The sequence below is a fragment of the Salvelinus fontinalis genome, chromosome 3 (genome assembly GCF_029448725.1).
Source record: "Salvelinus fontinalis isolate EN_2023a chromosome 3, ASM2944872v1, whole genome shotgun sequence".
In the NCBI taxonomy this organism is placed as follows: Eukaryota; Metazoa; Chordata; class Actinopteri; order Salmoniformes; family Salmonidae; genus Salvelinus; species Salvelinus fontinalis.
In genome coordinates, this window is record NC_074667.1 from 30,333,838 (window position 1) to 30,356,693 (window position 22,856).

The 22,856-nt window shown below is 42.8% G+C and overlaps 50 non-coding genes across 50 annotated transcripts; 24 read left to right on the top strand and 26 right to left on the bottom strand.

Annotated features, from left to right (window-relative positions):
- The first annotated feature begins 77 nt into the window (after window positions 1-77).
- Window positions 78-150, top strand: trnak-uuu (transfer RNA lysine (anticodon UUU)). Its single transcript has one exon. It is a non-coding gene; the product is annotated as a tRNA-Lys (tRNA).
- Window positions 151-528: 378 nt separating this feature from the next.
- trnaw-cca (transfer RNA tryptophan (anticodon CCA)) lies at window positions 529-600 on the bottom strand. The gene has a single exon. It is a non-coding gene; the product is annotated as a tRNA-Trp (tRNA).
- Window positions 601-748: 148 nt separating this feature from the next.
- Window positions 749-821, top strand: trnak-uuu (transfer RNA lysine (anticodon UUU)). Its single transcript has one exon. It is a non-coding gene; the product is annotated as a tRNA-Lys (tRNA).
- A 1,053-nt stretch (window positions 822-1,874) lies between these two features.
- On the bottom strand, window positions 1,875-1,946 carry trnaw-cca (transfer RNA tryptophan (anticodon CCA)). The gene has a single exon. It is a non-coding gene; the product is annotated as a tRNA-Trp (tRNA).
- Window positions 1,947-2,094: 148 nt separating this feature from the next.
- trnak-uuu (transfer RNA lysine (anticodon UUU)) lies at window positions 2,095-2,167 on the top strand. Its single transcript has one exon. It is a non-coding gene; the product is annotated as a tRNA-Lys (tRNA).
- Window positions 2,168-2,547: 380 nt separating this feature from the next.
- Window positions 2,548-2,619, bottom strand: trnaw-cca (transfer RNA tryptophan (anticodon CCA)). Its single transcript has one exon. It is a non-coding gene; the product is annotated as a tRNA-Trp (tRNA).
- Window positions 2,620-3,220: 601 nt separating this feature from the next.
- Window positions 3,221-3,292, bottom strand: trnaw-cca (transfer RNA tryptophan (anticodon CCA)). The gene has a single exon. It is a non-coding gene; the product is annotated as a tRNA-Trp (tRNA).
- A 148-nt stretch (window positions 3,293-3,440) lies between these two features.
- trnak-uuu (transfer RNA lysine (anticodon UUU)) lies at window positions 3,441-3,513 on the top strand. The gene has a single exon. It is a non-coding gene; the product is annotated as a tRNA-Lys (tRNA).
- A 380-nt stretch (window positions 3,514-3,893) lies between these two features.
- Window positions 3,894-3,965, bottom strand: trnaw-cca (transfer RNA tryptophan (anticodon CCA)). The gene has a single exon. It is a non-coding gene; the product is annotated as a tRNA-Trp (tRNA).
- Window positions 3,966-5,240: 1,275 nt separating this feature from the next.
- Window positions 5,241-5,312, bottom strand: trnaw-cca (transfer RNA tryptophan (anticodon CCA)). Its single transcript has one exon. It is a non-coding gene; the product is annotated as a tRNA-Trp (tRNA).
- A 148-nt stretch (window positions 5,313-5,460) lies between these two features.
- On the top strand, window positions 5,461-5,533 carry trnak-uuu (transfer RNA lysine (anticodon UUU)). The gene has a single exon. It is a non-coding gene; the product is annotated as a tRNA-Lys (tRNA).
- A 359-nt stretch (window positions 5,534-5,892) lies between these two features.
- Window positions 5,893-5,964, bottom strand: trnaw-cca (transfer RNA tryptophan (anticodon CCA)). The gene has a single exon. It is a non-coding gene; the product is annotated as a tRNA-Trp (tRNA).
- A 148-nt stretch (window positions 5,965-6,112) lies between these two features.
- On the top strand, window positions 6,113-6,185 carry trnak-uuu (transfer RNA lysine (anticodon UUU)). The gene has a single exon. It is a non-coding gene; the product is annotated as a tRNA-Lys (tRNA).
- Window positions 6,186-6,934: 749 nt separating this feature from the next.
- Window positions 6,935-7,006, bottom strand: trnaw-cca (transfer RNA tryptophan (anticodon CCA)). The gene has a single exon. It is a non-coding gene; the product is annotated as a tRNA-Trp (tRNA).
- A 580-nt stretch (window positions 7,007-7,586) lies between these two features.
- Window positions 7,587-7,658, bottom strand: trnaw-cca (transfer RNA tryptophan (anticodon CCA)). Its single transcript has one exon. It is a non-coding gene; the product is annotated as a tRNA-Trp (tRNA).
- Window positions 7,659-7,806: 148 nt separating this feature from the next.
- Window positions 7,807-7,879, top strand: trnak-uuu (transfer RNA lysine (anticodon UUU)). Its single transcript has one exon. It is a non-coding gene; the product is annotated as a tRNA-Lys (tRNA).
- Window positions 7,880-8,628: 749 nt separating this feature from the next.
- Window positions 8,629-8,700, bottom strand: trnaw-cca (transfer RNA tryptophan (anticodon CCA)). The gene has a single exon. It is a non-coding gene; the product is annotated as a tRNA-Trp (tRNA).
- A 148-nt stretch (window positions 8,701-8,848) lies between these two features.
- trnak-uuu (transfer RNA lysine (anticodon UUU)) lies at window positions 8,849-8,921 on the top strand. Its single transcript has one exon. It is a non-coding gene; the product is annotated as a tRNA-Lys (tRNA).
- Window positions 8,922-9,299: 378 nt separating this feature from the next.
- Window positions 9,300-9,371, bottom strand: trnaw-cca (transfer RNA tryptophan (anticodon CCA)). The gene has a single exon. It is a non-coding gene; the product is annotated as a tRNA-Trp (tRNA).
- A 148-nt stretch (window positions 9,372-9,519) lies between these two features.
- trnak-uuu (transfer RNA lysine (anticodon UUU)) lies at window positions 9,520-9,592 on the top strand. The gene has a single exon. It is a non-coding gene; the product is annotated as a tRNA-Lys (tRNA).
- Window positions 9,593-9,970: 378 nt separating this feature from the next.
- On the bottom strand, window positions 9,971-10,042 carry trnaw-cca (transfer RNA tryptophan (anticodon CCA)). The gene has a single exon. It is a non-coding gene; the product is annotated as a tRNA-Trp (tRNA).
- A 148-nt stretch (window positions 10,043-10,190) lies between these two features.
- On the top strand, window positions 10,191-10,263 carry trnak-uuu (transfer RNA lysine (anticodon UUU)). The gene has a single exon. It is a non-coding gene; the product is annotated as a tRNA-Lys (tRNA).
- Window positions 10,264-10,641: 378 nt separating this feature from the next.
- On the bottom strand, window positions 10,642-10,713 carry trnaw-cca (transfer RNA tryptophan (anticodon CCA)). The gene has a single exon. It is a non-coding gene; the product is annotated as a tRNA-Trp (tRNA).
- A 148-nt stretch (window positions 10,714-10,861) lies between these two features.
- Window positions 10,862-10,934, top strand: trnak-uuu (transfer RNA lysine (anticodon UUU)). The gene has a single exon. It is a non-coding gene; the product is annotated as a tRNA-Lys (tRNA).
- Window positions 10,935-11,312: 378 nt separating this feature from the next.
- On the bottom strand, window positions 11,313-11,384 carry trnaw-cca (transfer RNA tryptophan (anticodon CCA)). The gene has a single exon. It is a non-coding gene; the product is annotated as a tRNA-Trp (tRNA).
- A 148-nt stretch (window positions 11,385-11,532) lies between these two features.
- trnak-uuu (transfer RNA lysine (anticodon UUU)) lies at window positions 11,533-11,605 on the top strand. Its single transcript has one exon. It is a non-coding gene; the product is annotated as a tRNA-Lys (tRNA).
- A 1,051-nt stretch (window positions 11,606-12,656) lies between these two features.
- Window positions 12,657-12,728, bottom strand: trnaw-cca (transfer RNA tryptophan (anticodon CCA)). The gene has a single exon. It is a non-coding gene; the product is annotated as a tRNA-Trp (tRNA).
- Window positions 12,729-12,876: 148 nt separating this feature from the next.
- On the top strand, window positions 12,877-12,949 carry trnak-uuu (transfer RNA lysine (anticodon UUU)). The gene has a single exon. It is a non-coding gene; the product is annotated as a tRNA-Lys (tRNA).
- Window positions 12,950-13,327: 378 nt separating this feature from the next.
- trnaw-cca (transfer RNA tryptophan (anticodon CCA)) lies at window positions 13,328-13,399 on the bottom strand. Its single transcript has one exon. It is a non-coding gene; the product is annotated as a tRNA-Trp (tRNA).
- Window positions 13,400-13,547: 148 nt separating this feature from the next.
- trnak-uuu (transfer RNA lysine (anticodon UUU)) lies at window positions 13,548-13,620 on the top strand. Its single transcript has one exon. It is a non-coding gene; the product is annotated as a tRNA-Lys (tRNA).
- A 378-nt stretch (window positions 13,621-13,998) lies between these two features.
- trnaw-cca (transfer RNA tryptophan (anticodon CCA)) lies at window positions 13,999-14,070 on the bottom strand. Its single transcript has one exon. It is a non-coding gene; the product is annotated as a tRNA-Trp (tRNA).
- Window positions 14,071-14,218: 148 nt separating this feature from the next.
- trnak-uuu (transfer RNA lysine (anticodon UUU)) lies at window positions 14,219-14,291 on the top strand. The gene has a single exon. It is a non-coding gene; the product is annotated as a tRNA-Lys (tRNA).
- Window positions 14,292-14,669: 378 nt separating this feature from the next.
- Window positions 14,670-14,741, bottom strand: trnaw-cca (transfer RNA tryptophan (anticodon CCA)). The gene has a single exon. It is a non-coding gene; the product is annotated as a tRNA-Trp (tRNA).
- Window positions 14,742-14,889: 148 nt separating this feature from the next.
- Window positions 14,890-14,962, top strand: trnak-uuu (transfer RNA lysine (anticodon UUU)). The gene has a single exon. It is a non-coding gene; the product is annotated as a tRNA-Lys (tRNA).
- A 1,053-nt stretch (window positions 14,963-16,015) lies between these two features.
- trnaw-cca (transfer RNA tryptophan (anticodon CCA)) lies at window positions 16,016-16,087 on the bottom strand. The gene has a single exon. It is a non-coding gene; the product is annotated as a tRNA-Trp (tRNA).
- A 148-nt stretch (window positions 16,088-16,235) lies between these two features.
- On the top strand, window positions 16,236-16,308 carry trnak-uuu (transfer RNA lysine (anticodon UUU)). Its single transcript has one exon. It is a non-coding gene; the product is annotated as a tRNA-Lys (tRNA).
- A 378-nt stretch (window positions 16,309-16,686) lies between these two features.
- On the bottom strand, window positions 16,687-16,758 carry trnaw-cca (transfer RNA tryptophan (anticodon CCA)). Its single transcript has one exon. It is a non-coding gene; the product is annotated as a tRNA-Trp (tRNA).
- Window positions 16,759-16,906: 148 nt separating this feature from the next.
- trnak-uuu (transfer RNA lysine (anticodon UUU)) lies at window positions 16,907-16,979 on the top strand. The gene has a single exon. It is a non-coding gene; the product is annotated as a tRNA-Lys (tRNA).
- A 378-nt stretch (window positions 16,980-17,357) lies between these two features.
- On the bottom strand, window positions 17,358-17,429 carry trnaw-cca (transfer RNA tryptophan (anticodon CCA)). The gene has a single exon. It is a non-coding gene; the product is annotated as a tRNA-Trp (tRNA).
- A 148-nt stretch (window positions 17,430-17,577) lies between these two features.
- trnak-uuu (transfer RNA lysine (anticodon UUU)) lies at window positions 17,578-17,650 on the top strand. The gene has a single exon. It is a non-coding gene; the product is annotated as a tRNA-Lys (tRNA).
- A 378-nt stretch (window positions 17,651-18,028) lies between these two features.
- On the bottom strand, window positions 18,029-18,100 carry trnaw-cca (transfer RNA tryptophan (anticodon CCA)). Its single transcript has one exon. It is a non-coding gene; the product is annotated as a tRNA-Trp (tRNA).
- Window positions 18,101-18,248: 148 nt separating this feature from the next.
- trnak-uuu (transfer RNA lysine (anticodon UUU)) lies at window positions 18,249-18,321 on the top strand. Its single transcript has one exon. It is a non-coding gene; the product is annotated as a tRNA-Lys (tRNA).
- A 378-nt stretch (window positions 18,322-18,699) lies between these two features.
- On the bottom strand, window positions 18,700-18,771 carry trnaw-cca (transfer RNA tryptophan (anticodon CCA)). Its single transcript has one exon. It is a non-coding gene; the product is annotated as a tRNA-Trp (tRNA).
- Window positions 18,772-18,919: 148 nt separating this feature from the next.
- Window positions 18,920-18,992, top strand: trnak-uuu (transfer RNA lysine (anticodon UUU)). The gene has a single exon. It is a non-coding gene; the product is annotated as a tRNA-Lys (tRNA).
- A 1,053-nt stretch (window positions 18,993-20,045) lies between these two features.
- trnaw-cca (transfer RNA tryptophan (anticodon CCA)) lies at window positions 20,046-20,117 on the bottom strand. The gene has a single exon. It is a non-coding gene; the product is annotated as a tRNA-Trp (tRNA).
- Window positions 20,118-20,265: 148 nt separating this feature from the next.
- Window positions 20,266-20,338, top strand: trnak-uuu (transfer RNA lysine (anticodon UUU)). Its single transcript has one exon. It is a non-coding gene; the product is annotated as a tRNA-Lys (tRNA).
- Window positions 20,339-20,716: 378 nt separating this feature from the next.
- Window positions 20,717-20,788, bottom strand: trnaw-cca (transfer RNA tryptophan (anticodon CCA)). Its single transcript has one exon. It is a non-coding gene; the product is annotated as a tRNA-Trp (tRNA).
- Window positions 20,789-20,936: 148 nt separating this feature from the next.
- trnak-uuu (transfer RNA lysine (anticodon UUU)) lies at window positions 20,937-21,009 on the top strand. The gene has a single exon. It is a non-coding gene; the product is annotated as a tRNA-Lys (tRNA).
- A 378-nt stretch (window positions 21,010-21,387) lies between these two features.
- trnaw-cca (transfer RNA tryptophan (anticodon CCA)) lies at window positions 21,388-21,459 on the bottom strand. The gene has a single exon. It is a non-coding gene; the product is annotated as a tRNA-Trp (tRNA).
- A 148-nt stretch (window positions 21,460-21,607) lies between these two features.
- On the top strand, window positions 21,608-21,680 carry trnak-uuu (transfer RNA lysine (anticodon UUU)). Its single transcript has one exon. It is a non-coding gene; the product is annotated as a tRNA-Lys (tRNA).
- Window positions 21,681-22,856: the final 1,176 nt, after the last annotated feature.

Below are 22,856 nucleotides of genomic sequence, written 5' to 3' on the forward strand. Positions count from 1 at the left end.
CTGTGTCTCTGGGGAAATGTACGAACTAATGTGCATCTGCCCGGCAGGTTAGGTGTATGAAAACAATTAAAATCAGTGCCTGGATAGCTCAGTCGGCAGAGCATCAGACTTTTAATCTGAGGGTCCAGGGTTCAAGTCCCTGTTCGGGCGTTCTTTTAATGTTCACCTTCCTTCAGAAGCAAGTCTTTCTATAATTGCATTTTCTTTTACTTTTCTTGACATGTTCACCTGTGGACAATACAATCCCATAGCCAAAACAGCTTAGTCTGAAAGCTTTAGGATTTTTAATCTGAAACTCCAGGTATAAACTCCCTGTTGAAAGACTAATTTCAGTCTGTCAATCAGACAGCATCATCTGATTTAGGAATTTGCAGTGTGCCATGCTTTTGTGAGAGACAACTGTCATCTGAAGCAGCATTGGATTGGTCGTTTTCTTGCAAGATTTGTACTGTAAAGCCACATTGGTACTTGTGCTGATTCTTTGAGTTCGCTGTGTAAAGAAGGCAGAGATTGCACACATCAAAATTCTGACCACGACGTGATTTGAACACGCAACCTTCTGATTTGGAGTCAGACGCGCTACCGTTGCGCCACGAGGTCTTGGAAGAATCGCATATTTGGAGGTGATGCCTAGTTCATATTTCGTTGACTGTATCATTTGGAATGGAGGCCTGTGTCTCTGGGGAAATGTACGAACTAATGTGCATCTGCCCGGCAGGTTAGGTGTATGAAAACATGGAAAAACAGAGCCCGGATAGCTCAGTCGGTAGAGCATCAGACTTTTAATCTGAGGGTCCAGGGTTCAAGTCCCTGTTCGGGCGTTCTTTTAATGTTCACCTTCCTTCAGAAGCAAGTCTTTCTATAATTGCAATTTCTGTCACTTTCCATGACATGTTCACCTGTGGACAATACAATCACATAGCCAAAACAGCTTAGTCTGAAAGCTTTAGGATTTTTAATCTGAAACTCCAGGTATAAACACCCTGTTGAAAGACTGATTTCAGTCTGTAAATCACACAGCATCATCTGAATTAGGAATTTGCAGGGTGCCATGCTTTTGTAAAAGAGACAACTGTCATCTGAAGCAGCATTGGATTGGTCGTTTTCTTGCAAGATTTGTACTGTAAAGCCACATTGGTACTTGTGCTGATTCTTTGAGTTCGCTGTGTAAAGAAGGCAGAGATTGCACACATCAATATTCTGACCACGACGTGATTTGAACACGCAACCTTCTGATCTGGAGTCAGACGCGCTACCGTTGAGCCACGAGGTCTTGGAAGAATTGCATATTTGGAGGTGATGCCTAGTTCAGATTTCGTTGACTGTATCACTTGGAATGGAGGCCTGTGTCTCTGGGGAAATGTACGAACTAATGTGCATCTGCCCGGCAGGTTAGGTGTATGAAAACAATTAAAATCAGTGCCTGGATAGCTCAGTCGGCAGAGCATCAGACTTTTAATCTGAGGGTCCAGGGTTCAAGTCCCTGTTCGAGTGTTCTTTTAATGTTCACCTTCCTTCAGAAGCAAGTCTTTCTATAATTGCAATTTCTGTTACTTTTCTTGACATGTTCACCTGTGGACAATACAATCCCATAGCCAAAACAGCTTAGTCTGAAAGCTTTAGGATTTTTAATCTGAAACTCCAGGTATAAACACCCTGTTGAAAGACTGATTTCAGTCTGTCAATCACACAGCATCATCTGAATTAGGAATTTGCAGTGTGCCATGCTTTTGTAAAAGAGACAACTGTCATCTGAAGCAGCATTGGATTGGTCGTTTTCTTGCAAGATTTGTAATGTAAAGCCACATTGGTACTTGTGCTGATTCTTTGAGTTCGCTGTGTAAAGAAGGCAGAGATTGCACACATCAAAATTCTGACCACGACGTGATTTGAACACGTAACCTTCTGATTTGGAGTCAGACGCGCTACCGTTGCGCCACGAGGTCTTGGAAGAATCGCAAATTTGGAGGTGATGCCTAGTTCATATTTCGTTGACTGTATCATTTGGAATGGAGGCCTGTGTCTCTGGGGAAATGTACGAACTAATGTGCATCTGCCCGGCAGGTTAGGTGTATGAAAACATGGAAAAACAGAGCCCGGATAGCTCAGTCGGTAGAGCATCAGACTTTTAATCTGAGGGTCCAGGGTTCAAGTCCCTGTTCGGGCGTTCTTTTAATGTTCACCTTCCTTCAGAAGCAAGTCTTTCTATAATTGCAATTTCTGTCACTTTCCATGACATGTTCACCTGTGGACAATACAATCACATAGCCAAAACAGCTTAGTCTGAAAGCTTTAGGATTTTTAATCTGAAACTCCAGGTATAAACACCCTGTTGAAAGACTGATTTCAGTCTGTAAATCACACAGCATCATCTGAATTAGGAATTTGCAGGGTGCCATGCTTTTGTAAAAGAGACAACTGTCATCTGAAGCAGCATTGGATTGGTCGTTTTCTTGCAAGATTTGTACTGTAAAGCCACATTGGTACTTGTGCTGATTCTTTGAGTTCGCTGTGTAAAGAAGGCAGAGATTGCACACATCAATATTCTGACCACGACGTGATTTGAACACGCAACCTTCTGATCTGGAGTCAGACGCGCTACCGTTGCGCCACGAGGTCTTGGAAGAATCACATATTTGGAGGTGATGCCTAGTTCATATTTCGTTGACTGTATCATTTGGAATGGAGGCCTGTGTCTCTGGGGAAATGTACGAACTAATGTGCATCTGCCCGGCAGGTTAGGTGTATGAAAACATGGAAAAACAGAGCCTGGCTAGCTCAGTCGGTAGAGCATCAGTCGTTTAATCTGAGGGTCCAGGGTTCAAGTCCCTCTTCAGGCATTCTTTTAATATTCACCTTCCTTCAGAAGCAAGTCTTTCTATAATTGCAATTTCTGTTACTTTTCTTGACATGTTCACCTGTGGACAATACAATCCCATAGCCAAAACAGCTTAGTCTGAAAGCTTTAGGATTTTTAATCTGAAACTCCAGGTATAAACACCCTGTTGAAAGACTGATTTCAGTCTGTCAATCACACAGCATCATCTGAATTAGGAATTTGCAGTGTGCCATGCTTTTGTAAAAGAGACAACTGTCATCTGAAGCAGCATTGGATTGGTCGTTTTCTTGCAAGATTTGTAATGTAAAGCCACATTGGTACTTGTGCTGATTCTTTGAGTTCGCTGTGTAAAGAAGGCAGAGATTGCACACATCAAAATTCTGACCACGACGTGATTTGAACACGTAACCTTCTGATTTGGAGTCAGACGCGCTACCGTTGCGCCACGAGGTCTTGGAAGAATCGCAAATTTGGAGGTGATGCCTAGTTCATATTTCGTTGACTGTATCATTTGGAATGGAGGCCTGTGTCTCTGGGGAAATGTACGAACTAATGTGCATCTGCCCGGCAGGTTAGGTGTATGAAAACATGGAAAAACAGAGCCCGGATAGCTCAGTCGGTAGAGCATCAGACTTTTAATCTGAGGGTCCAGGGTTCAAGTCCCTGTTCGGGCGTTCTTTTAATGTTCACCTTCCTTCAGAAGCAAGTCTTTCTATAATTGCAATTTCTGTCACTTTCCATGACATGTTCACCTGTGGACAATACAATCACATAGCCAAAACAGCTTAGTCTGAAAGCTTTAGGATTTTTAATCTGAAACTCCAGGTATAAACACCCTGTTGAAAGACTGATTTCAGTCTGTAAATCACACAGCATCATCTGAATTAGGAATTTGCAGGGTGCCATGCTTTTGTAAAAGAGACAACTGTCATCTGAAGCAGCATTGGATTGGTCGTTTTCTTGCAAGATTTGTACTGTAAAGCCACATTGGTACTTGTGCTGATTCTTTGAGTTCGCTGTGTAAAGAAGGCAGAGATTGCACACATCAATATTCTGACCACGACGTGATTTGAACACGCAACCTTCTGATCTGGAGTCAGACGCGCTACCGTTGCGCCACGAGGTCTTGGAAGAATCGCATATTTGGAGGTGATGCCTAGTTCATATTTCGTTGACTGTATCATTTGGAATGGAGGCCTGTGTCTCTGGGGAAATGTACGAACTAATGTGCATCTGCCCGGCAGGTTAGGTGTATGAAAACATGGAAAAACAGAGCCTGGCTAGCTCAGTCGGTAGAGCATCAGTCGTTTAATCTGAGGGTCCAGGGTTCAAGTCCCTCTTCAGGCATTCTTTTAATATTCACCTTCCTTCAGAAGCAAGTCTTTCTATAATTGCAATTTCTGTTACTTTCCATGACATGTTCACCTGTGGACAATACAATCCCATAGCCAAAACAGCTTAGTCTGAAAGCTTTAGGATTTTTAATCTGAAAGTCCAGGTATAAACACCCTGTTGAAAGACTGATTTCAGTCTGTCAATCAGACAGCATCATCTGAATTAGGAATTTGCAGGGTGCCATGCTTTTGTAAAAGAGACAACTGTCATCTGAAGCAGCATTGGATTGGTCATTTTCTTACAAGATTTGTACTGTAAAGCCACATTGGTACTTGTGCTGATTCTTTGAGTTCGCTGTGTAAAGAAGGCAGAGATTGCACACATCAATATTCTGACCACGACGTGATTTGAACATGCAACCTTCTGATCTGGAGTCAGACGCGCTACCGTTGCGCCACGAGGTCTTGAAAGAATTGCATATTTTGGAGGTGATGCCTAGTTCAGATTTCGTTGACTGTATCATTTGGAATGGAGGCCTGTGTCTCTGGGGAAATGTACGAACTAATGTGCATCTGCCCGGCAGGTTAGTTGTATGAAAACATGTAAAAACAGAGCCTGGATAGCTCAGTCGGTAGAGCATCAGTCGTTTAATCTGAGGGTCCAGGGTTCAAGTCCCTGTTCAGGCATTCTTTTAATATTCACCTTCCTTCAGAAGCAAGTCTTTCTATAATTGCAATTTCTGTTACTTTCCATGACATGTTCACCTGTGGACAATACAATCCCATAGCCAAAACAGCTTAGTCTGAAAGCTTTATGATTTTTAATCTGAAACTCCAGGTATAAACACCCTGTTGAAAGACTGATTTCAGTCTGTAAATCACACAGCATCATCTGAATTAGGAATTTGCAGGGTGCCATGCTTTTGTAAAAGAGACAACTGTCATCTGAAGCAGCATTGGATTGGTCTTTTTCTTGCAAGATTTGTACTGTAAAGCCACATTGGTACTTGTGCTGATTCTTTGAGTTCGCTGTGTAAAGAAGGCAGAGATTGCACACATCAATATTCTGACCACGACGTGATTTGAACACGCAACCTTCTGATCTGGAGTCAGACGCGCTACCGTTGCGCCACGAGGTCTTGGAAGAATCGCATATTTGGAGGTGATGCCTAGTTCATATTTCTTTGACTGTATCACTTGGAATGGATGCCTGTGTCTCTGGGGAAATGTACGAACTAATGTGCATCTGCCCGGCAGGTTAGGTGTATGAAAACAAGGAAAAATAGAGCCCGGATAGCTCAGTCGGTAGAGCATCAGACTTTTAATCTGAGGGTCCAGGGTTCAAGTCCCTGTTCGGGCGTTCTTTTAATGTTCACCTTCCTTCAGAAGCAAGTCTTTCTATAATTGCATTTTCTGTTACTTTTCTTGACATGTTCACCTGTGGACAATACAATCCCATAGCCAAAACAGCTTAGTCTGAAAGCTTTAGGATTTTTAATCTGAAACTCCAGGTATAAACTCCCTGTTGAAAGACTAATTTCAGTCTGTCAATCAGACAGCATCATCTGATTTAGGAATTTGCAGTGTGCCATGTCATTTGAAGCAGCATTGGATTGGTTGTTTTCTTGCAAGATTTGTACTGTAAAGCCACATTGGTACTTGTGCTGATTCTTTGAGTTCGCTGTGTAAAGAAGGCAGAGATTGCACACATCAAAATTCTGACCACGACGTGATTTGAACACGCAACCTTCTGATCTGGAGTCAGACGCGCTACCGTTGCGCCACGAGGTCTTGGAAGAATTGCATATTTGGAGGTCATGCCTAGTTCAGATTTCGTTGACTGTATCATTTGGAATGGAGGCCTGTGTCTCTGGGGAAATGTACGAACTAATGTGCATCTGCCCGGCAGGTTAGGTGTATGAAAACATGGAAAAACAGAGCCCGGATAGCTCAGTCGGTAGAGCATCAGACTTTTAATCTGAGGGTCCAGGGTTCAAGTCCCTGTTTGGGCGTTCTTTTAATGTTCACCTTCCTTCAGAAGCAAGTCTTTCTATAATTGCAATTTCTGTCACTTTCCATGACATGTTCACCTGTGGACAATACAATCACATAGCCAAAACAGCGTAGTCTGAAAGCTTTAGGATTTTTAATCTGAAACTCCAGGTATAAACACCCTGTTGAAAGACTGATTTCAGTCTGTAAATCACACAGCATCATCTGAATTAGGAATTTGCAGGGTGCCATGCTTTTGTAAAAGAGACAACTGTCATCTGAAGCAGCATTGGATTGGTCGTTTTCTTGCAAGATTTGTACTGTAAAGCCACATTGGTACTTGTGCTGATTCTTTGAGTTCGCTGTGTAAAGAAGGCAGAGATTGCACACATCAATATTGACTGTACCTTCCTTCAGAAGCAAGTCTTTCTATAATTGCAATTTCTGTTACTTTCCATGACATGTTCACCTGTGGACAATACAATCCCATAGCCAAAACAGCTTAGTCTGAAAGCTTTAGGATTTTTAATCTGAAACTCCAGGTATAAACACCCTGTTGAAAGACTGATTTCAGTCTGTCAATCACACAGCATCATCTGAATTAGGAATTTGCAGTGTGCCATACTTTTGTGAGAGACAACTGTCATCTGAAGCAGCATTGGATTGGTCGTTTTCTTGCAAGATTTGTACTGTAAAGCCACATTGGTACTTGTGCTGATTCCTTGAGTTCGCTGTGTAAAGAATGCAGAGATTGCACACATCAAAATTCTGACCACGACGTGATTTGAACACGCAACCTTCTGATCTGGAGTCAGACGCGCTACCGTTGCGCCACGAGGTCTTGGAAGAATCGCGTATTTGGAGGTGATGCCTAGTTCATATTTCGTTGACTGTATCATTTGGAATGGAGGCCTGTGTCTCTGGGGAAATGTACGTACTAATGTGCATCTCCCCGGCAGGTTAGGTGTATGAAAACATGGAAAAACAGATCCTGGATAGCTCAGTCGGTAGAGCATCAGTCGTTTAATCTGAGGGTCCAGGGTTCAAGTCCCTGTTCAGGCATTCTTTTAATATTCACCTTCCTTCAGAAGCAAGTCTTTCTATAATTGCAATTTCTGTTACTTTCCATGACATGTTCACCTGTGGACAATACAATCCCATAGCCAAAACAGCTTAGTCTGAAAGCTTTAGGATTTTTAATCTGAAACTCCAGGTATAAACTCCCTGTTGAAAGACTAATTTCAGTCTGTCAATCAGACAGCATCATCTGATTTAGGAATTTGCAGTGTGCCATGTCATTTGAAGCAGCATTGGATTGGTCGTTTTCTTGCAAGATTTGTACTGTAAAGCCACATTGGTACTTGTGCTGATTCTTTGAGTTCGCTGTGTAAAGAAGGCAGAGATTGCACACATCAAAATTCTGACCACGACGTGATTTGAACACGCAACCTTCTGATCTGGAGTCAGACGCGCTACCGTTGCGCCACGAGGTCTTGGAAGAATCTCATATTTGGAGGTCATGCCTAGTTCAGATTTCGTTGACTGTATCATTTGGAATGGAGGCCTGTGTCTCTGGGGAAATGTACGAACTAATGTGCATCTGCCCGGCAGGTTAGGTGTATGAAAACATGGAAAAACAGAGCCCGGATAGCTCAGTCGGTAGAGCATCAGACTTTTAATCTGAGGGTCCAGGGTTCAAGTCCCTGTTTGGGCGTTCTTTTAATGTTCACCTTCCTTCAGAAGCAAGTCTTTCTATAATTGCAATTTCTGTCACTTTCCATGACATGTTCACCTGTGGACAATACAATCACATAGCCAAAACAGCTTAGTCTGAAAGCTTTAGGATTTTTAATCTGAAACTCCAGGTATAAACACCCTGTTGAAAGACTGATTTCAGTCTGTAAATCACACAGCATCATCTGAATTAGGAATTTGCAGGGTGCCATGCTTTTGTAAAAGAGACAACTGTCATCTGAAGCAGCATTGGATTGGTCGTTTTCTTGCAAGATTTGTACTGTAAAGCCACATTGGTACTTGTGCTGATTCTTTGAGTTCGCTGTGTAAAGAAGGCAGAGATTGCACACATCAATATTGACTGTACCTTCCTTCAGAAGCAAGTCTTTCTATAATTGCAATTTCTGTTACTTTCCATGACATGTTCACCTGTGGACAATACAATCCCATAGCCAAAACAGCTTAGTCTGAAAGCTTTAGGATTTTTAATCTGAATCTCCAGGTATAAACACCCTGTTGAAAGACTGATTTCAGTCTGTAAATCACACAGCATCATCTGAATTAGGAATTTGCAGTGTGCCATACTTTTGTGAGAGACAACTCTCATCTGAAGCAGCATTGGATTGGTCGTTTTCTTGCAAGATTTGTACTGTAAAGCCACATTGGTACTTGTGCTGATTCCTTGAGTTCGCTGTGTAAAGAATGCAGAGATTGCACACATCAAATTTCTGACCACGACGTGATTTGAACACGCAACCTTCTGATCTGGAGTCAGACGCGCTACCGTTGCGCCACGAGGTCTTGGAAGAATCGCATATTTGGAGGTGATGCCTAGTTCATATTTCGTTGACTGTATCATTTGGAATGGAGGCCTGTGTCTCTGGGGAAATGTACGAACTAATGTGCATCTACCCGGCAGGTTAGGTGTATGAAAACAAGGAAAAACAGAGCCCGGATAGCTCAGTCGGTAGAGCATCAGACTTTTAATCTGAGGGTCCAGGGTTCAAGTCCCTGTTCGGGCGTTCTTTTAATGTTCACCTTCCTTCAGAAGCAAGTCTTTCTATAATTGCATTTTCTGTTACTTTTCTTGACATGTTCACCTGTGGACAATACAATCCCATAGCCAAAACAGCTTAGTCTGAAAGCTTTAGGATTTTTAATCTGAAACTCCAGGTATAAACTCCCTGTTGAAAGACTAATTTCAGTCTGTCAATCCGACAGCATCATCTGATTTAGGAATTTGCAGTGTGCCATGCTTTTGTGAGAGACAACTGTCATCTGAAGCAGCATTGGATTGGTCGTTTTCTTGCAAGATTTGTACAGTAAAGCCACATTGGTACTTGTGCTGATTCTTTGAGTTCGCTGTGTAAAGAAGGCAGAGTTTGCACACATCAAAATTCTGACCACGACGTGATTTGAACACGCAACCTTCTGATCTGGAGTCAGACGCGCTACCGTTGCGCCACGAGGTCTTGGAAGAATCGCATATTTGGAGGTGATGCCTAGTTCATATTTCGTTGACTGTATCATTTGGAATGGAGGCCTGTGTCTCTGGGGAAATGTACGAACTAATTTGCATCTGCCCGGCAGGTTAGGTGTATGAAAACATGGACAAACAGAGCCCGGATAGCTCAGTCGGTAGAGCATCAGACTTTTAATCTGAGGGTCCAGGGTTCAAGTCCCTGTTCGGGTGTTCTTTTAATGTTCACCTTCCTTCAGAAGCAAGTCTTTCTATAATTGCATTTTCTGTTACTTTTCTTGACATGTTCACCTGTGGACAATACAATCCCATAGCCAAAACAGCTTAGTCTGAAAGCTTTAGGATTTTTAATCTGAAACTCCAGGTATAAACTCCCTGTTGAAAGACTAATTTCAGTCTGTCAATCCGACAGCATCATCTGATTTAGGAATTTGCAGTGTGCCATGCTTTTGTGAGAGACAACTGTCATCTGAAGCAGCATTGGATTGGTCGTTTTCTTGCAAGATTTGTACTGTAAAGCCACATTGGTACTTGTGCTGATTCTTTGAGTTCGCTGTGTAAAGAAGGCAGAGTTTGCACACATCAAAATTCTGACCACGACGTGATTTGAACACGCAACCTTCTGATCTGGAGTCAGACGCGCTACCGTTGCGCCACGAGGTCTTGGAAGAATCGCATATTTGGAGGTGATGCCTAGTTCATATTTCGTTGACTGTATCATTTGGAATGGAGGCCTGTGTCTCTGGGGAAATGTACGAACTAATTTGCATCTGCCCGGCAGGTTAGGTGTATGAAAACATGGACAAACAGAGCCCGGATAGCTCAGTCGGTAGAGCATCAGACTTTTAATCTGAGGGTCCAGGGTTCAAGTCCCTGTTCGGGTGTTCTTTTAATGTTCACCTTCCTTCAGAAGCAAGTCTTTCTATAATTGCATTTTCTGTTACTTTTCTTGACATGTTCACCTGTGGACAATACAATCCCATAGCCAAAACAGCTTAGTCTGAAAGCTTTAGGATTTTTAATCTGAAACTCCAGGTATAAACTCCCTGTTGAAAGACTAATTTCAGTCTGTCAATCCGACAGCATCATCTGATTTAGGAATTTGCAGTGTGCCATGCTTTTGTGAGAGACAACTGTCATCTGAAGCAGCATTGGATTGGTCGTTTTCTTGCAAGATTTGTACTGTAAAGCCACATTGGTACTTGTGCTGATTCTTTGAGTTCGCTGTGTAAAGAAGGCAGAGTTTGCACACATCAAAATTCTGACCACGACGTGATTTGAACACGCAACCTTCTGATCTGGAGTCAGACGCGCTACCGTTGCGCCACGAGGTCTTGGAAGAATCGCATATTTGGAGGTGATGCCTAGTTCATATTTCGTTGACTGTATCATTTCGAATGGAGGCCTGTGTCTCTGGGGAAATGTACGAACTAATTTGCATCTGCCCGGCAGGTTAGGTGTATGAAAACATGGACAAACAGAGCCCGGATAGCTCAGTCGGTAGAGCATCAGACTTTTAATCTGAGGGTCCAGGGTTCAAGTCCCTGTTCGGGCGTTCTTTTAATGTTCACCTTCCTTCAGAAGCAAGTCTTTCTATAATTGCATTTTCTGTTACTTTTCTTGACATGTTCACCTTTGGACAATACAATCCCATAGCCAAAACAGCTTAGTCTGAAAGCTTTAGGATTTTTAATCTGAAACTCCAGGTATAAACTCCCTGTTGAAAGACTAATTTCAGTCTGTCAATCAGACAGCATCATCTGATTTAGGAATTTGCAGTGTGCCATGCTTTTGTGAGAGACAACTGTCATCTGAAGCAGCATTGGATTGGTCGTTTTCTTGCAAGATTTGTACTGTAAAGCCACATTGGTACTTGTGCTGATTCTTTGAGTTCGCTGTGTAAAGAAGGCAGAGTTTGCACACATCAAAATTCTGACCACGACGTGATTTGAACACGCAACCTTCTGATCTGGAGTCAGACGCGCTACCGTTGCGCCACGAGGTCTTGGAAGAATCGCATATTTGGAGGTGATGCCTAGTTCATATTTCGTTGACTGTATCATTTGGAATGGAGGCCTGTGTCTCTGGGGAAATGTACGAACTAATTTGCATCTGCCCGGCAGGTTAGGTGTATGAAAACATGGACAAACAGAGCCCGGATAGCTCAGTCGGTAGAGCATCAGACTTTTAATCTGAGGGTCCAGGGTTCAAGTCCCTGTTCGGGTGTTCTTTTAATGTTCACCTTCCTTCAGAAGCAAGTCTTTCTATAATTGCAATTTCTGTCACTTTCCATGACATGTTCACCTGTGGACAATACAATCACATAGCCAAAACAGCTTAGTCTGAAAGCTTTAGGATTTTTAATCTGAAACTCCAGGTATCAACACCCTGTTGAAAGACTGATTTCAGTCTGTAAATCACACAGCATCATCTGAATTAGGAATTTGCAGGGTGCCATGCTTTTGTAAAAGAGACAACTGTCATCTGAAGCAGCATTGGATTGGTCGTTTTCTTGCAAGATCTGTACTGTAAAGCCACATTGGTACTTGTGCTGATTCTTTGAGTTCGCTGTGTAAAGAAGGCAGAGATTGCACACATCAATATTCTGACCACGACGTGATTTGAACATGCAACCTTCTGATCTGGAGTCAGACGCGCTACCGTTGCACCACGAGGTCTTGAAAGAATTGCATATTTGGAGGTGATGCCTAGTTCAGATTTCGTTGACTGTATCATAAGGAATGGAGGCCTGTGTCTCTGGGGAAATGTACGAACTAATGTGCATCTGCCCGGCAGGTTAGGTGTATGAAAACATGGAAAAACAGAGCCTGGATAGCTCAGTCGGTAGAGCATCAGTCGTTTAATCTGAGGGTCCAGGGTTCAAGTCCCTGTTCAGGCATTCTTTTAATATTCACCTTCCTTCAGAAGCAAGTCTTTCTATAATTGCATTTTCTGTTACTTTTCTTGACATGTTCACCTGTGGACAATACAATCCCATAGCCAAAACAGCTTAGTCTGAAAGCTTTAGGATTTTTAATCTGAAACTCCAGGTATAAACTCCCTGTTGAAAGACTAATTTCAGTCTGTCAATCCGACAGCATCATCTGATTTAGGAATTTGCAGTGTGCCATGCTTTTGTGAGAGACAACTGTCATCTGAAGCAGCATTGGATTGGTCGTTTTCTTGCAAGATTTGTACTGTAAAGCCACATTGGTACTTGTGCTGATTCTTTGAGTTCGCTGTGTAAAGAAGGCAGAGTTTGCACACATCAAAATTCTGACCACGACGTGATTTGAACACGCAACCTTCTGATCTGGAGTCAGACGCGCTACCGTTGCGCCACGAGGTCTTGGAAGAATCGCATATTTGGAGGTGATGCCTAGTTCATATTTCGTTGACTGTATCATTTGGAATGGAGGCCTGTGTCTCTGGGGAAATGTACGAACTAATTTGCATCTGCCCGGCAGGTTAGGTGTATGAAAACATGGACAAACAGAGCCCGGATAGCTCAGTCGGTAGAGCATCAGACTTTTAATCTGAGGGTCCAGGGTTCAAGTCCCTGTTCGGGTGTTCTTTTAATGTTCACCTTCCTTCAGAAGCAAGTCTTTCTATAATTGCATTTTCTGTTACTTTTCTTGACATGTTCACCTGTGGACAATACAATCCCATAGCCAAAACAGCTTAGTCTGAAAGCTTTAGGATTTTTAATCTGAAACTCCAGGTATAAACTCCCTGTTGAAAGACTAATTTCAGTCTGTCAATCCGACAGCATCATCTGATTTAGGAATTTGCAGTGTGCCATGCTTTTGTGAGAGACAACTGTCATCTGAAGCAGCATTGGATTGGTCGTTTTCTTGCAAGATTTGTACTGTAAAGCCACATTGGTACTTGTGCTGATTCTTTGAGTTCGCTGTGTAAAGAAGGCAGAGTTTGCACACATCAAAATTCTGACCACGACGTGATTTGAACACGCAACCTTCTGATCTGGAGTCAGACGCGCTACCGTTGCGCCACGAGGTCTTGGAAGAATCGCATATTTGGAGGTGATGCCTAGTTCATATTTCGTTGACTGTATCATTTCGAATGGAGGCCTGTGTCTCTGGGGAAATGTACGAACTAATTTGCATCTGCCCGGCAGGTTAGGTGTATGAAAACATGGACAAACAGAGCCCGGATAGCTCAGTCGGTAGAGCATCAGACTTTTAATCTGAGGGTCCAGGGTTCAAGTCCCTGTTCGGGCGTTCTTTTAATGTTCACCTTCCTTCAGAAGCAAGTCTTTCTATAATTGCATTTTCTGTTACTTTTCTTGACATGTTCACCTGTGGACAATACAATCCCATAGCCAAAACAGCTTAGTCTGAAAGCTTTAGGATTTTTAATCTGAAACTCCAGGTATAAACTCCCTGTTGAAAGACTAATTTCAGTCTGTCAATCCGACAGCATCATCTGATTTAGGAATTTGCAGTGTGCCATGCTTTTGTAAGAGACAACTGTCATCTGAAGCAGCATTGGATTGGTCGTTTTCTTGCAAGATTTGTACTGTAAAGCCACATTGGTACTTGTGCTGATTCTTTGAGTTCGCTGTGTAAAGAAGGCAGAGTTTGCACACATCAAAATTCTGACCACGACGTGATTTGAACACGCAACCTTCTGATCTGGAGTCAGACGCGCTACCGTTGCGCCACGAGGTCTTGGAAGAATCGCATATTTGGAGGTGATGCCTAGTTCATATTTCGTTGACTGTATCATTTCGAATGGAGGCCTGTGTCTCTGGGGAAATGTACGAACTAATTTGCATCTGCCCGGCAGGTTAGGTGTATGAAAACATGGACAAACAGAGCCCGGATAGCTCAGTCGGTAGAGCATCAGACTTTTAATCTGAGGGTCCAGGGTTCAAGTCCCTGTTCGGGCGTTCTTTTAATGTTCACCTTCCTTCAGAAGCAAGTCTTTCTATAATTGCATTTTCTGTTACTTTTCTTGACATGTTCACCTTTGGACAATACAATCCCATAGCCAAAACAGCTTAGTCTGAAAGCTTTAGGATTTTTAATCTGAAACTCCAGGTATAAACTCCCTGTTGAAAGACTAATTTCAGTCTGTCAATCAGACAGCATCATCTGATTTAGGAATTTGCAGTGTGCCATGCTTTTGTGAGAGACAACTGTCATCTGAAGCAGCATTGGATTGGTCGTTTTCTTGCAAGATTTGTACTGTAAAGCCACATTGGTACTTGTGCTGATTCTTTGAGTTCGCTGTGTAAAGAAGGCAGAGTTTGCACACATCAAAATTCTGACCACGACGTGATTTGAACACGCAACCTTCTGATCTGGAGTCAGACGCGCTACCGTTGCGCCACGAGGTCTTGGAAGAATCGCATATTTGGAGGTGATGCCTAGTTCATATTTCGTTGACTGTATCATTTGGAATGGAGGCCTGTGTCTCTGGGGAAATGTACGAACTAATTTGCATCTGCCCGGCAGGTTAGGTGTATGAAAACATGGACAAACAGAGCCCGGATAGCTCAGTCGGTAGAGCATCAGACTTTTAATCTGAGGGTCCAGGGTTCAAGTCCCTGTTCGGGTGTTCTTTTAATGTTCACCTTCCTTCAGAAGCAAGTCTTTCTATAATTGCAATTTCTGTCACTTTCCATGACATGTTCACCTGTGGACAATACAATCACATAGCCAAAACAGCTTAGTCTGAAAGCTTTAGGATTTTTAATCTGAAACTCCAGGTATCAACACCCTGTTGAAAGACTGATTTCAGTCTGTAAATCACACAGCATCATCTGAATTAGGAATTTGCAGGGTGCCATGCTTTTGTAAAAGAGACAACTGTCATCTGAAGCAGCATTGGATTGGTCGTTTTCTTGCAAGATCTGTACTGTAAAGCCACATTGGTACTTGTGCTGATTCTTTGAGTTCGCTGTGTAAAGAAGGCAGAGATTGCACACATCAATATTCTGACCACGACGTGATTTGAACATGCAACCTTCTGATCTGGAGTCAGACGCGCTACCGTTGCACCACGAGGTCTTGAAAGAATTGCATATTTGGAGGTGATGCCTAGTTCAGATTTCGTTGACTGTATCATAAGGAATGGAGGCCTGTGTCTCTGGGGAAATGTACGAACTAATGTGCATCTGCCCGGCAGGTTAGGTGTATGAAAACATGGAAAAACAGAGCCTGGATAGCTCAGTCGGTAGAGCATCAGTCGTTTAATCTGAGGGTCCAGGGTTCAAGTCCCTGTTCAGGCATTCTTTTAATATTCACCTTCCTTCAGAAGCAAGTCTTTCTATAATTGCAATTTCTGTTACTTTCCATGACATGTTCACCTGTGGACAATACAATCCCATAGCCAAAACAGCTTAGTCTGAAAGCTTTAGGATTTTTAATCTGAAACTCCAGGTATAAACACCCTGTTGAAAGACTGATTTCAGTCTGTAAATCACACAGCATCATCTGAATTAGGAATTTGCAGGGTGCCATGCTTTTGTAAAAGAGACAACTGTCATCTGAAGCAGCATTGGATTGGTCGTTTTCTTGCAAGATTTGTACTGTAAAGCCACATTGGTACTTGTGCTGATTCTTTGAGTTCGCTGTGTAAAGAAGGCAGAGATTGCACACATCAATATTCTGACCACGACGTGATTTGAACACGCAACCTTCTGATCTGGAGTCAGACGCGCTACCGTTGCGCCACGAGGTCTTGGAAGAATCGCATATTTGGAGGTCATGCCTAGTTCAGATTTCTTTGACTGTATCACTTGGAATGGATGCCTGTGTCTCTGGGGAAATGTACGAACTAATGTGCATCTGCCCGGCAGGTTAGGTGTATGAAAACATGGAAAAACAGACCCCGGATAGCTCAGTCGGTAGAGCATCAGACTTTTAATCTGAGGGTCCAGGGTTCAAGTCCCTGTTCGGGCGTTTTTTTAATGTTCACCTTCCTTCAGAAGCAAGTCTTTCTATAATTGCATTTTCTGTTACTTTTCTTGACATGTTCACCTGTGGACAATACAATCCCATAGCCAAAACAGCTTAGTCTGAAAGCTTTAGGATTTTTAATCTGAAACTCCAGGTATAAACTCCCTGTTGAAAGACTAATTTCAGTCTGTCAATCACACAGCATCATCTGAATTAGGAATTTGCAGGGTGCCATGCTTTTGTGAGAGACAACTGTCATCTGAAGCAGCATTGGATTGGTCGTTTTCTTGCAAGATTTGTACTGTAAAGCCACATTGGTACTTGTGCTGATTCTTTGAGTTCGCTGTGTAAAGAAGGCAGAGATTGCACACATCAAAATTCTGACCACGACGTGATTTGAACACGCAACCTTCTGATCTGGAGTCAGACGCGCTCCCGTTGCGCCACGAGGTCTTGGAAGAATCGCATATTTGGAGGTGATGCCTAGTTCATATTTCGTTGACTGTATCATTTGGAATGGAGGCCTGTGTCTCTGGGGAAATGTACGAACTAATGTGCATCTACCCGGCAGGTTAGGTGTATGAAAACAAGGAAAAACAGAGCCCGGATAGCTCAGTCGGTAGAGCATCAGACTTTTAATCTGAGGGTCCAGGGTTCAAGTCCCTGTTCGGGTGTTCTTTTAATGTTCACCTTCCTTCAGAAGCAAGTCTTTCTATAATTGCATTTTCTGTTACTTTTCTTGACATGTTCACCTGTGGACAATACAATCCCATAGCCAAAACAGCTTAGTCTGAAAGCTTTAGGATTTTTAATCTGAAACTCCAGGTATAAACTCCCTGTTGAAAGACTAATTTCAGTCTGTCAATCCGACAGCATCATCTGATTTAGGAATTTGCAGTGTGCCATGCTTTTGTGAGAGACAACTGTCATCTGAAGCAGCATTGGATTGGTCGTTTTCTTGCAAGATTTGTACTGTAAAGCCACATTGGTACTTGTGCTGATTCTTTGAGTTCGCTGTGTAAAGAAGGCAGAGTTTGCACACATCAAAATTCTGACCACGACGTGATTTGAACACGCAACCTTCTGATCTGGAGTCAGACGCGCTACCGTTGCGCCACGAGGTCTTGGAAGAATCGCATATTTGGAGGTGATGCCTAGTTCATATTTCGTTGACTGTATCATTTCGAATGGAGGCCTGTGTCTCTGGGGAAATGTACGAACTAATTTGCATCTGCCCGGCAGGTTAGGTGTATGAAAACATGGACAAACAGAGCCCGGATAGCTCAGTCGGTAGAGCATCAGACTTTTAATCTGAGGGTCCAGGGTTCAAGTCCCTGTTCGGGCGTTCTTTTAATGTTCACCTTCCTTCAGAAGCAAGTCTTTCTATAATTGCATTTTCTGTTACTTTTCTTGACATGTTCACCTGTGGACAATACAATCCCATAGCCAAAACAGCTTAGTCTGAAAGCTTTAGGATTTTTAATCTGAAACTCCAGGTATAAACTCCCTGTTGAAAGACTAATTTCAGTCTGTCAATCCGACAGCATCATCTGATTTAGGAATTTGCAGTGTGCCATGCTTTTGTGAGAGACAACTGTCATCTGAAGCAGCATTGGATTGGTCGTTTTCTTGCAAGATTTGTACTGTAAAGCCACATTGGTACTTGTGCTGATTCTTTGAGTTCGCTGTGTAAAGAAGGCAGAGTTTGCACACATCAAAATTCTGACCACGACGTGATTTGAACACGCAACCTTCTGATCTGGAGTCAGACGCGCTACCGTTGCGCCACGAGGTCTTGGAAGAATCGCATATTTGGAGGTGATGCCTAGTTCATATTTCGTTGACTGTATCATTTCGAATGGAGGCCTGTGTCTCTGGGGAAATGTACGAACTAATTTGCATCTGCCCGGCAGGTTAGGTGTATGAAAACATGGACAAACAGAGCCCGGATAGCTCAGTCGGTAGAGCATCAGACTTTTAATCTGAGGGTCCAGGGTTCAAGTCCCTGTTCGGGCGTTCTTTTAATGTTCACCTTCCTTCAGAAGCAAGTCTTTCTATAATTGCATTTTCTGTTACTTTTCTTGACATGTTCACCTTTGGACAATACAATCCCATAGCCAAAACAGCTTAGTCTGAAAGCTTTAGGATTTTTAATCTGAAACTCCAGGTATAAACTCCCTGTTGAAAGACTAATTTCAGTCTGTCAATCAGACAGCATCATCTGATTTAGGAATTTGCAGTGTGCCATGCTTTTGTGAGAGACAACTGTCATCTGAAGCAGCATTGGATTGGTCGTTTTCTTGCAAGATTTGTACTGTAAAGCCACATTGGTACTTGTGCTGATTCTTTGAGTTCGCTGTGTAAAGAAGGCAGAGTTTGCACACATCAAAATTCTGACCACGACGTGATTTGAACACGCAACCTTCTGATCTGGAGTCAGACGCGCTACCGTTGCGCCACGAGGTCTTGGAAGAATCGCATATTTGGAGGTGATGCCTAGTTCATATTTCGTTGACTGTATCATTTGGAATGGAGGCCTGTGTCTCTGGGGAAATGTACGAACTAATTTGCATCTGCCCGGCAGGTTAGGTGTATGAAAACATGGACAAACAGAGCCCGGATAGCTCAGTCGGTAGAGCATCAGACTTTTAATCTGAGGGTCCAGGGTTCAAGTCCCTGTTCGGGTGTTCTTTTAATGTTCACCTTCCTTCAGAAGCAAGTCTTTCTATAATTGCAATTTCTGTCACTTTCCATGACATGTTCACCTGTGGACAATACAATCACATAGCCAAAACAGCTTAGTCTGAAAGCTTTAGGATTTTTAATCTGAAACTCCAGGTATCAACACCCTGTTGAAAGACTGATTTCAGTCTGTAAATCACACAGCATCATCTGAATTAGGAATTTGCAGGGTGCCATGCTTTTGTAAAAGAGACAACTGTCATCTGAAGCAGCATTGGATTGGTCGTTTTCTTGCAAGATCTGTACTGTAAAGCCACATTGGTACTTGTGCTGATTCTTTGAGTTCGCTGTGTAAAGAAGGCAGAGATTGCACACATCAATATTCTGACCACGACGTGATTTGAACATGCAACCTTCTGATCTGGAGTCAGACGCGCTACCGTTGCACCACGAGGTCTTGAAAGAATTGCATATTTGGAGGTGATGCCTAGTTCAGATTTCGTTGACTGTATCATAAGGAATGGAGGCCTGTGTCTCTGGGGAAATGTACGAACTAATGTGCATCTGCCCGGCAGGTTAGGTGTATGAAAACATGGAAAAACAGAGCCTGGATAGCTCAGTCGGTAGAGCATCAGTCGTTTAATCTGAGGGTCCAGGGTTCAAGTCCCTGTTCAGGCATTCTTTTAATATTCACCTTCCTTCAGAAGCAAGTCTTTCTATAATTGCAATTTCTGTTACTTTCCATGACATGTTCACCTGTGGACAATACAATCCCATAGCCAAAACAGCTTAGTCTGAAAGCTTTAGGATTTTTAATCTGAAACTCCAGGTATAAACACCCTGTTGAAAGACTGATTTCAGTCTGTAAATCACACAGCATCATCTGAATTAGGAATTTGCAGGGTGCCATGCTTTTGTAAAAGAGACAACTGTCATCTGAAGCAGCATTGGATTGGTCGTTTTCTTGCAAGATTTGTACTGTAAAGCCACATTGGTACTTGTGCTGATTCTTTGAGTTCGCTGTGTAAAGAAGGCAGAGATTGCACACATCAATATTCTGACCACGACGTGATTTGAACACGCAACCTTCTGATCTGGAGTCAGACGCGCTACCGTTGCGCCACGAGGTCTTGGAAGAATCGCATATTTGGAGGTCATGCCTAGTTCAGATTTCTTTGACTGTATCACTTGGAATGGATGCCTGTGTCTCTGGGGAAATGTACGAACTAATGTGCATCTGCCCGGCAGGTTAGGTGTATGAAAACATGGAAAAACAGACCCCGGATAGCTCAGTCGGTAGAGCATCAGACTTTTAATCTGAGGGTCCAGGGTTCAAGTCCCTGTTCGGGCGTTTTTTTAATGTTCACCTTCCTTCAGAAGCAAGTCTTTCTATAATTGCATTTTCTGTTACTTTTCTTGACATGTTCACCTGTGGACAATACAATCCCATAGCCAAAACAGCTTAGTCTGAAAGCTTTAGGATTTTTAATCTGAAACTCCAGGTATAAACTCCCTGTTGAAAGACTAATTTCAGTCTGTCAATCACACAGCATCATCTGAATTAGGAATTTGCAGGGTGCCATGCTTTTGTGAGAGACAACTGTCATCTGAAGCAGCATTGGATTGGTCGTTTTCTTGCAAGATTTGTACTGTAAAGCCACATTGGTACTTGTGCTGATTCTTTGAGTTCGCTGTGTAAAGAAGGCAGAGATTGCACACATCAAAATTCTGACCACGACGTGATTTGAACACGCAACCTTCTGATCTGGAGTCAGACGCGCTCCCGTTGCGCCACGAGGTCTTGGAAGAATCGCATATTTGGAGGTGATGCCTAGTTCATATTTCGTTGACTGTATCATTTGGAATGGAGGCCTGTGTCTCTGGGGAAATGTACGAACTAATGTGCATCTACCCGGCAGGTTAGGTGTATGAAAACAAGGAAAAACAGAGCCCGGATAGCTCAGTCGGTAGAGCATCAGACTTTTAATCTGAGGGTCCAGGGTTCAAGTCCCTGTTCGGGTGTTCTTTTAATGTTCACCTTCCTTCAGAAGCAAGTCTTTCTATAATTGCATTTTCTGTTACTTTTCTTGACATGTTCACCTGTGGACAATACAATCCCATAGCCAAAACAGCTTAGTCTGAAAGCTTTAGGATTTTTAATCTGAAACTCCAGGTATAAACTCCCTGTTGAAAGACTAATTTCAGTCTGTCAATCCGACAGCATCATCTGATTTAGGAATTTGCAGTGTGCCATGCTTTTGTGAGAGACAACTGTCATCTGAAGCAGCATTGGATTGGTCGTTTTCTTGCAAGATTTGTACTGTAAAGCCACATTGGTACTTGTGCTGATTCTTTGAGTTCGCTGTGTAAAGAAGGCAGAGTTTGCACACATCAAAATTCTGACCACGACGTGATTTGAACACGCAACCTTCTGATCTGGAGTCAGACGCGCTACCGTTGCGCCACGAGGTCTTGGAAGAATCGCATATTTGGAGGTGATGCCTAGTTCATATTTCGTTGACTGTATCATTTGGAATGGAGGCCTGTGTCTCTGGGGAAATGTACGAACTAATTTGCATCTGCCCGGCAGGTTAGGTGTATGAAAACATGGACAAACAGAGCCCGGATAGCTCAGTCGGTAGAGCATCAGACTTTTAATCTGAGGGTCCAGGGTTCAAGTCCCTGTTCGGGTGTTCTTTTAATGTTCACCTTCCTTCAGAAGCAAGTCTTTCTATAATTGCAATTTCTGTCACTTTCCTTGACATGTTCACCTTTGGACAATACAATCCCATAGCCAAAACAGCTTAGTCTGAAAGCTTTAGGATTTTTAATCTGAAACTCCAGGTATAAACTCCCTGTTGAAAGACTAATTTCAGTCTGTCAATCAGACAGCATCATCTGAATTAGGAATTTGCAGGGTGCCATGCTTTTGTAAAAGAGACAACTGTCATCTGAAGCAGCATTGGATTGGTCGTTTTCTTGCAAGATTTGTACTGTAAAGCCACATTGGTACTTGTGCTGATTCTTTGAGTTCGCTGTGTAAAGAAGGCAGAGATTGCACACATCAATATTCTGACCACGACGTGATTTGAACATGCAACCTTCTGATCTGGAGTCAGACGCGCTACCGTTGCACCACGAGGTCTTGAAAGAATTGCATATTTGGAGGTGATGCCTAGTTCAGATTTCGTTGACTGTATCATTTGGAATGGAGGCCTGTGTCTCTGGGGAAATGTACGAACTAATGTGCATCTGCCCGGCAGGTTAGGTGTATGAAAACATGGAAAAACAGAGCCTGGATAGCTCAGTCGGTAGAGCATCAGTCGTTTAATCTGAGGGTCCAGGGTTCAAGTCCCTGTTCAGGCATTCTTTTAATATTCACCTTCCTTCAGAAGCAAGTCTTTCTATAATTGCAATTTCTGTTACTTTCCATGACATGTTCACCTGTGGACAATACAATCCCATAGCCTAAACAGCTTAGTCTGAAAGCTTTAGGATTTTTTATCTGAAACTCCAGGTATAAACACCCTGTTGAAAGACTGATTTCAGTCTGTAAATCACACAGCATCATCTGAATTAGGAATTTGCAGGGTGCCATGCTTTTGTAAAAGAGACAACTGTCATCTGAAGCAGCATTGGATTGGTCGTTTTCTTGCAAGATTTGTACTGTAAAGCCACATTGGTACTTGTGCTGATTCTTTGAGTTCGCTGTGTAAAGAAGGCAGAGATTGCACACATCAATATTCTGACCACGACGTGATTTGAACACGCAACCTTCTGATCTGGAGTCAGACGCGCTACAGCTGCGCCACGAGGTCTTGGAAGAATCGCATATTTGGAGGTCATGCCTAGTTCAGATTTCTTTGACT